This window comes from Choloepus didactylus, chromosome 9 (genome assembly GCF_015220235.1).
Source record: "Choloepus didactylus isolate mChoDid1 chromosome 9, mChoDid1.pri, whole genome shotgun sequence".
Classification (NCBI taxonomy): domain Eukaryota; kingdom Metazoa; phylum Chordata; class Mammalia; order Pilosa; family Megalonychidae; genus Choloepus; species Choloepus didactylus.
This window is the reverse complement of record NC_051315.1, coordinates 9,200,919-9,210,463: the sequence shown is the minus strand read 5'-3', so window position 1 is coordinate 9,210,463 and position 9,545 is coordinate 9,200,919. Positions and strand designations below refer to the sequence as shown.

At 34.0% G+C, this 9,545-nt stretch overlaps 1 non-coding gene across 1 annotated transcript; it reads left to right on the top strand.

Annotated features, from left to right (window-relative positions):
- Window positions 1–1,933: 1,933 nt before the first annotated feature.
- On the top strand, window positions 1,934–2,041 carry LOC119545086. Its single transcript, XR_005219060.1, has one exon. It is a non-coding gene; the product is annotated as a U6 spliceosomal RNA (small nuclear RNA).
- The last annotated feature ends 7,504 nt before the right edge of the window (window positions 2,042–9,545 follow it).

The window sequence follows — 9,545 nt, the reverse complement described above, 5'->3', positions numbered from 1 at the left end:
ATGTAACATGTTCAATTTTCAATGTGAAAATATGATACATGCAAAGAAATAGGTAGGTGTGGCCCATACACAGGGAAAAAAACAGCTAAAAAAATTGTTCCTTAGAGAGCCTGGATGTTGAAATTAATGGATAAAGATTTTATATCAGCTATTATACATCTGTTAAAAGACCTAAAGAAAACTAAATGCAAAGCATTAAAGGAAAGTATGATAAAGATGTCTCATCACATAGAGAATATCAAGTAAAAAGATAAAAATTATAAAACAAATTTTGGAGACAAACTATACAATATTAAAATGAAAAATTCACAGGATGGCCTTAATATCAGATTCGAGCTACAGAAGAGGAATCAACAACTTTGAAGACATGTCTATTGAAATAATCCATTCCAAAGGATATAAAGAAAAAAAGAATGTTGAAAAATGAACAAAGCCTCAGAGATGCATGCATAATAAGAATTTCAGAAAGGAGAGAGAGAGAAATGGGCAGAATGTTTGAAGAAATAATAGCAAAACCTTTCCAAAATTGGTGAAAAACATTAATCCACAAAACCAAGAATCTCAACAAACTCCAAGATGGATGAATTCAAAGAGGTCCACACCAACTTATATCATAGCCAAACTGTTGAAAAACAAATACAAAGGAAACATCTTGAAATCTGTAAAGAAGTGGCTTGTCACATCAGGTGGTCCTAAATAACATAAACAACTGATTTCTTGTGAGAAATCATGGAAGCCTAGTCAGGGCATAATGTATTTGGACTGCTGAAAGTAAAAGACCATGAAGCAAGAATTCTTTATAGTAAGCAGGACAATTCTTCAAAAATGATGAAGAAAATAAGAAATACCCAAATAAATTAGAGACAGAGAGAATCTATTGCTAGCATACCTGCCCTATTAGAATATGTAAGTGAGTCCTTGAGGCTGAAAGAAATAAAGAGCACTAGTAAAGGTAACTGAAAAAGTAAGCATAAAATACAGTAAAGGATTTGTTGTAACTGTTTTCTTTTACTATCCGAATTGACATAATTGAGTAAAGCACTAATTATAAAAGTGTGTTTATGCATTAATATTGACTAAAGATGCAATTTCTTTGACAATAATAGCACAAAGGAGGAGGTAGGAAGCAGAGATATATTGGAGAAAAATTTGTATTCTAAAAACTATAGTGTTTTAAATAAAAATGAAAATTTTAATCCCCAGTTCAACTGCTAAGAAAATAGATACAAAATATACAGGAAAAGAAACAAAAACAGAATTAATGTGGAATATGATATGTCCATTTAACACAAAGGAAAGCAGCAATGTTGGAATACAGGAACAAAAACATAAAATATATAGAAAACATACAGGAAAATGGTAGAAAGAAAGATTACCTGATCAGTAATTACAATAGGTTTATATATAATAAGGACTCTAATCAAATCTTCAGATAGACAGAATAGATTAAAAAAAAAAAAAGCACAGTCCAACTATATGTTGTCTCTAAGAGGCAAACATTAGATACAAAGATACAATAAGTTGCACATAAAATGATAGAAAAAGTTATAACATGAAAACAGCTACCATAAGAGAGCTGGGAGGGGCATATTAATGTGAAAAATATATACTTTCAAACAAAAACAACTTCTAGAGACAAAGATGAAAATTCTATAATGATAAAAGTGACAATCTGCCAGGAAGAAATAATGAGTATAAGCATATATGTTCTAAAAAAAAAAAAAAACCCAAAATACATAAAATAAAACTGTTACAATTGAGGGGAGAAATAGATAATTCATCAATGATAGTGGCAATATTCAATACCCAACTTCCTGTAATGGATAGAATGATTATACAAAAGATAAACAATGAAATAGAAGGCATGAACATTATAAATGAACTAGACCTAACAAACATCTACAGAACACTCCACTTAAAAACATTAAACAGAGTGCTCACTTCGGCAGCACATATACTAAAATTGGAATGATAACAGAGAAGATTTGCATGGCCCCTACACATGGAGGACACACAAATTCATGAAGGGGTCCATATTAAAAAAAAAATTAAGCATAATAGCATGAGTATTTACTATCTCCAGGATAAATCATATGCTATGCTATAAAACAAGCATCAATAAATTTAAAGGGATTGAAACTACGTAAAGTATGTTCTCTAACAACAGTGGGATTAATTAGAAACTAAAAACGGAAGTTAACTTAGGAAATTCATAAATATTTAAAAAAATAAGCAACATAATCCTAAATTATGAAATGCTTTGAAATCAATGAAGATAAAATCACGACATACCAAAACTCTATGTATGTGACTGGAACAGTGGTTAAATGGAGATGTGAAGAAAGATTTCAGATCAATAACATAACCTTCCTCCTTAAGAAACCAGAGAAAAAACTAGCAACCTAAACTCAAAGCTAGGAGAAGGAAGGAAATAATAAATATTTGGGACAAAATAAAATTAAAAATTGAAAAAGAAGAGTTAATGGTTGATTCTTAAGGGAGAGCAACAAAATTGACAAAATATTAGGTAGACTTTCCAAGAAAAAAAAAAGAGGATTTAAATGACTGAAACCAGAAATGAGAGAGATGACAGCCCTACCAATCTTACAGAAATAATTATAAGGGAATACTGTGGAAAGCAGCATCAAAGTAGATAGCTTAGATATAATGGTCAAATATCTAAAAAGACACAGTCTCCAAAACTGACTCAAGGATAAATAGAAAACTTGAATAGACCTATAACAAGTGAAGGAATTGAATTAATAATTTATAAAAGAAACCCACCAAGAAAAACTCAAGCCAAGATTGCTAAACTGTTGAATTCCAGCAAACATTCAAAGGAATATGAATAGCAACCATACTCAAAACTTTACAAGAACCAGAAGACGGTGGAATGATTTCCAACTTATTCGATGAGGCCAGGATTAACCTGATACTAAAATCAGACAAAGACCTCACAAGAAAGAAAAGTACAGCCAATATCCCTATGAATATAGAGAACAAAATCCTCAAAAAAATCCTAGCAAAGTGAATTTGGCAACATATAAAAAGGATTATATACCATAACCAGATGGGGCATTTCCCAGTAATGAAAGGTAGTTTGAACATGGGAAAATCAGTCAATGTAGTACACCATATATTAGTAAAATCAAGGACAAAAGCCATACTCAACCATCTCAAAAAAGGCAGAAATGGCATTTGGAAAAACACAAAGACTTAAGAAAGCAGAGAAAAGACTAGCATATCCTGATATCCTGATAAAAGATATCTACCAAAAAGCATGGCTAATATTGGACTTAATGTTGAAATAACTTACATTATAATTAATGCACTCAGTGCTTTCTCCCAAACATCAAGATCAACACAGGGATATCCATGTTCCCCACTTCCATTCAACATTGTACTGAAGGGTCTAGCTAGGACAATTAGGCAACAAATACACAGGTATCGAGATTGGAAAATAATTGATCCTCTTTTTATTTACAGGCAAGATTATCTTGCATATCAAAAATTCTAAGAAATTCAGTAAAAACTGAAACTACTATAACTAATCACCAGAGACAGCAAGTTTGTTTTATGCATTGCCATTATAAAAAAAAAAGCATTTCTCTTTCTGCACACTAGCAATGAACAATCTGAAAAGGAAATCAAGAAAATAATTATATTTAAAATGGCATCAAAAAGAATAAACAATGTAGAGATACTTTTAATGAAAGAAGTATAGAAAATTATTTAAAATGTTCTAAGAAATTAAAGATCTAAATTAATAGATCTTCGGATATGAAGAATTAATATTGTTACATAGCAAAACCCTAAATTAATCTACAGAGTCAACACAATGCCTATCAAAATTCCAACTGGATTTTAAGGAAATTGGAAAGTAATCCTAAAATTTATATGAAAATGCAAGTAACCCAGAATAGACAAAGCGATCTTGAGAAAGAAGACAAAGTTGGAGGATTCATACTTCCTGATACCAAAATTAATTTTAAAGGTACAGTTATCAAAATAGTATAGTATTGTGACACTGCTAGGCATTTGATCAATGGAATAGAATGGAGAGTTAAGAATAAGAAGTAACTCATAATGATAGTTAATTGATTTTCAGCAAGTGTCAAGAGAGTTCAGTGGGGCATAGAGAGTTTAATGGGGCATGGATAGTTTTTTCAACAAATCTAGTAAATAGATATCCATGCCGCAGAATTAATTTGGATCCTTACCTCACACCTTATACAAAGATTAACTCAAAATATATCATAGGCCTAAAAGCAAGAGCCAAAACTATAAAATTCTTAGAAGAAAACATAGGAGTAAACCTTTGTAGTTTGGGGTTAGGCAATGTTTCCTTAGATTTGACACCGAAGCCAAATGACAAAAGAAAACAACAAAGATTAGGCAACACCAAAATTTTATAAATACATACTGTAAGTGAGACCATCCAAGAAAGTGATGACAACCTATAGAATGAGAAAATATTTTGAAATGATATATCTGATAAGGGTCTTATATCCAGAATATATTTTTTAAAAACTCTTACAACTCAATGAAAAAGAAAAATAAGTGAATTAAATTTGTACAAAGGATTTGAATAGAAATTTCTCCAAAGAATATATTCAAATAGTCATTAAGCACATAAAAAGGTGTTTACCATCATTAACCATTAGATAAAAGTAAATCAAAGCCACAATGAAATATGACTTCATGTCTACTAGGATAGTCATAAAAAAACCAAACAAACAAAACACAGTAAAAAGTGTTGGTGAGGATGTGGAGAAATTGGAACCCTCATATATTACTATTGGGAATGTAAAATGGTATGGTCAGTTTGGAAAACAATTTGGGAGTGCATCGAAATGTTCAACATGGAGTTACCACGTGACCCAAATTTTGACTTCTAGTTATATACCAAGAGAAATGAAAACATAATGAAACACTGTTGAAAACACAAATGAAACATGAAAAACTTATACATAAATTGTAATGGTAGCATTATTCACTATAACCCCCAAGTGGAAACAACCCAAATTTCCATCAACCTGTGAATGGGTAAATAAAACATGGCATATCCATATAACAGAATATTATTCAGTGAAAAACAGGAACAAATTACTCATAAATGCAACAATATCGATTAAACTTGAAAACATTTTGCTAAATGAAAGAAGCCAGTCACAAAAGGCCAGATGTTACATGATTTATATAAAATGTCTAGAATAGGCAAAGCTACAGAATCAGAATCTAGAAAAGTGATTGTCTAAGACTGTGTGGGTGGAAGGAATGGGGAATGACTACTAATGTGTATGGGGTATGTTTTAGGGTGATAAAAATGTTCTAAAATTCTGGAGATGAATTTACATCTTTATGAATACACTAAAATCATTAAATGATACACTTTAAATAGGTGAATTTTATGGCATGTGAATTAGATCTCAACAAAGTCATTTAAAAAATATGTAGAACTGTATAAACTGATTTATAAATATGTCCATTATAATTAAATAAAAAAATCAAAATAAGCAAAAATATGTAAGGTTACTAAAATTTAAACAATGTAAGATTCTGCAACTAGGTTTTTTTGTTTTGTTTTGTTTTTTTAATTCTAAATCCATTTAATTTTCTCAGTTTCCTGGAAAGAGAACTGCACAGAGATGGCTAAATCACTGAACAGTTTTCCTTTATATTAAATGAGCTGTATTATCCAAAAACACCTGGTAAAATACCTGGCAAAGGAGAAAAATGAGGTATCCATTGATGCATTCATTCATTCATTGCTCACATATTAGAAGCCTGAGTTGTTCTTTAATTTTGTGGCTGTTAATCACAAAGACATAGAGTGCTATATTTGGAAATAGTAATTGAATTCTCTGTCCAAGAAATTAGATATGTTGAGAGAGGGAAACCATGTTTTTTAAATCTTCTTGTTGGATAAAATTGAATCACTGCTCAGAATGAGAGACACATTTTATATTTGTATGCAAGAGAAGAAGCTAGATTTTTTTGTTAAGGGCATAACATGGAAGGCCTTGGGAGCCTATTTTATTTTTAATTCTCTCAATGATCTTTCAAGTTTGTTTTTATCATTTTGTAGACGAGGTATCTGAATCTCAAGAGCAGTTTTGGAAACACACTGGGGGTCATAGCTAAGTGTGTCCAAGTCCAAAATCCACTTTGACTCAAAGAAATTTACTTTTTTCTCATTATACCCAGTGCATAAAAAAGAACTTTGCAATATAAATAAGATCTCTTTTGCCATCTCTACTTGACAAACGAACAGACAGCAGTTCATGGGGGTTAAGTAATTTGCCAAAATTCTCATGAAAGCCAATGTTGGAATCAAGTCCCTGCTTTTCTCCACATATGCTGGTTTTGTGCTCACCATCTGCCCACCACCAGACTTGTCACTTAAATACATTAACTTTATTCCTGGAGGTAGTCCTGATAGTTGGATTTTATAAGGTCCACAGTGGGAATGAGGATTCTGAGGCTATGGGGGTTCACTGACATGGTCAAGTTAGGGCAATGGTGCTCAGTGGTTAAGTTCCCTGCATGCCTTTTGTGTTTGCAGCACTCAATCTCAAAGTTCTTTAGGGCTTATTATTATTGTTTGCTTATTTATTTATTTATTTATTTACTTAATCTTTCATTCATTTGTGCATTCATGTATTTATGTATTTATTTTCAATAATCCCTAGCATATCATTTGAGAAAGATTCAGTTCAATTCAGTTTGATTGAATTTGATTCAATTCAAGTCAATCCAAGATGATAAGGCTGGAAGTAAGTTAGTGAATTTTCAGGAATGTGGATCCATTTTACAGATGATGCTGGATTTGATTCTGTTCAATTCATTTGTAAAGCACGTTCTATGTGCATTTATCTTCTATGTCATAACAAAGACTGGCAAATGCCTGCAGTAGTTATCTTTATGGATCTAAAACAGCAGGAGAAAAGTGAGCGGTGGGGAAAGATGGGCAACAGTTCTATGTAGAAAACTATCAGTTAGGGAGACCTTGGGTATGAGGAGTCTAAACAATTTTCTCTGACTATGCAGACACACAGATGCACACATTCTTGGGTATGGGAATCATGAAAGGGTTTCTCAAGAAGCAGAGACCCTGGGTAGGTTTGGCAACTTGATAGGGTGGATGCACAAGCCAAGACATAGAAGAAGGAAATGGGGAGGTGATGTTTAAGGACAGATATCTAGTTCAATTGTGTTCATGATACCCAGAGACTTGACTTTTAAAATGTTACGCTTTTTAGGTTTTCCCACAGTTTGCTCCTGATAGCTGATGCCAACTGTTAACACTATTATCACTTCCTTAGGCACCTTTTAGCAATTTCTCAGTCAATATGGGTATATGTCACATTTCTAAAGATGTAAGTTTAATTAGTATTCTATTTAATCCCTTTATTTAGCCATGAATGAGGATTTTTCCTAATAAGAGATTTCATCTCAAGCAATGTCTCAGAATCTATTGCCTGTTCAAACTGCATATTGCCCATTAAAGACAGAGGCTGCAATCAGGATTTGATTCAATCCCTCTTTAAAAATTCTAATCAGCCAAAGGAGAATGGGCTCTGTAGGACACTCACTTGCTGACCTCCCCTTACTCATGGGACTACTCACCATGTCACTCAATGCCAACTTTTCTTAACCCTTTTATATGAAATCCCTTATGTTATCCTCTTTCACTAGCCCATGACTTTCCAATTTTCTGCATCTGGGCTTGGGAAGCCATTCCAGAGGTATGGCCAACCCCAAGTTCCTATGTTCGCTTCTTATGGTCCACATGGTTGATTTCATCCTTGAATCGTAGTGTCATCTTTTACTTAATACTACTCTTTCCCTTTAACACAATGCATGGCTAGTTTGGGATTGTTTTTTGTTACTATAAACCAATCAGGATCCAAATCTCAATCACTTTGCTTACCTATTTTGTATCTTCTTCCTCAATTCACAGGAACAAACTCAGGTGCAAATCCATTCCAAAAGGAAAATCTCTTTCCTACTAGCTCTCTCACCCCAATGCAGTCTTCAGTACCTCATACGTTAGTAATTAAGTCCCGATATCCCAGAATGTTTCCCAACAGTATTTACATTGTACTGTAATCATTTGCCTTTGATGCCTGTTTCTGCTTGCTTTTGCCATTCTTCTTATTGCTACTATTGGTTATTATTTTTATTGTGCATTTTAGTTGGTAGCACCATTCTTCTAATGGGATCAAGGTCATAAGTCAGAGCCAGAAACTCTCTGATAGTGTTCCTTGCCTCCCAAAGAGCTTGCCTATCAAGGACCGTCTCCCACTTCAGTGGATCACATTCAAGGGGAACTGGATGAGACCTTGACAGTGGTTCAAAGTATGACGTGAAGAGAGTTGTGGAATTATAAATATATCTCTTGTGAATTTCCTCTGAAATCCCCCCTCCATGGCCTTGATTCAGACCCTGCAGCCTAAGAGTGTTACACTGAACTAGATGCATCAGCCTGTATGTAGGGAAGATGATGAATATGGTCTGACATTGGGGCATCTTGACGTAAAACACATCTCCTAGCAGATAGTAGTCTACTGGAACATTCCTTCCCTTTGGCAATGAGTATATGTAAATTTGTGGAGACTGCTTGGCTAGTGAGTATGTTTTATGGACCTAGCCAATCCCACCACTATTTCAGTTTCAGGCCAGGCAGTAACATGTTCCCTTCCCGGGCATGCAAACCATCTCTTGCCTTGATTATGGAGAAAGAGCCACTGGCCACGGGGGGCTGAAGCCCAGTAGTGAAACTCATCTTGCATCTCTTCTCTACATGAGCAAAGCATTGCCCCATCAAATGCTGTGGTAGTCATGTTTTCGTGGCTTACCCTGGCACCTGCAAACCGTGGAGTGGGCTCAGACTCTAAGACTGCTGTTCCTGGAGACAGGCATTATTTTGTTGTTTGGCATCTTCCTTGTGATAGAACTTCTCCATCAGAGGTGGTGACAAGTGTCTCTTCCTTGACAGAATGCCCATTTGTTAATACTTGACAGGAACATATTGACATATGCACAAACTGTTGATTCTTCTGCCTGGATTACTCTCTCCCAACACATTTGGTAAACTCCTAATCATCCTACAATGGCCCAGATCAGGTTTCAACCTGATAAAACTTTTACAGTCCACCAAAAAGAGTATATTACTCCCCCTCAGGTATATGTACATCTTTACTACAGTTATTTATATGCATTGACATTATTATGAATATTTTAATTTTTGTTAGATTTTGACACATCTAATTCACCTTTTAGACCATGGTCACTCTGAGTGCTGCTTTTGAGGTTATTGTATAGCGAATGTTTTATAAGTAACTTGAAGAATGAAGACCTGAAGGAAAGAATGGCCATGTTGAGAGAATGGAATGTGAGAAGGCAATATTGGAGACGGAGGGATGAGCTTAGCAGCTAGGACACAGTTTGTTTAAAAGTCTTCCCAGAGTGAAAAGTATCCTATACACTCTGAGTTATGGGAGAGAAAAGGGTTTCCTAGAAACCCAGGGCTATTTCTGGAA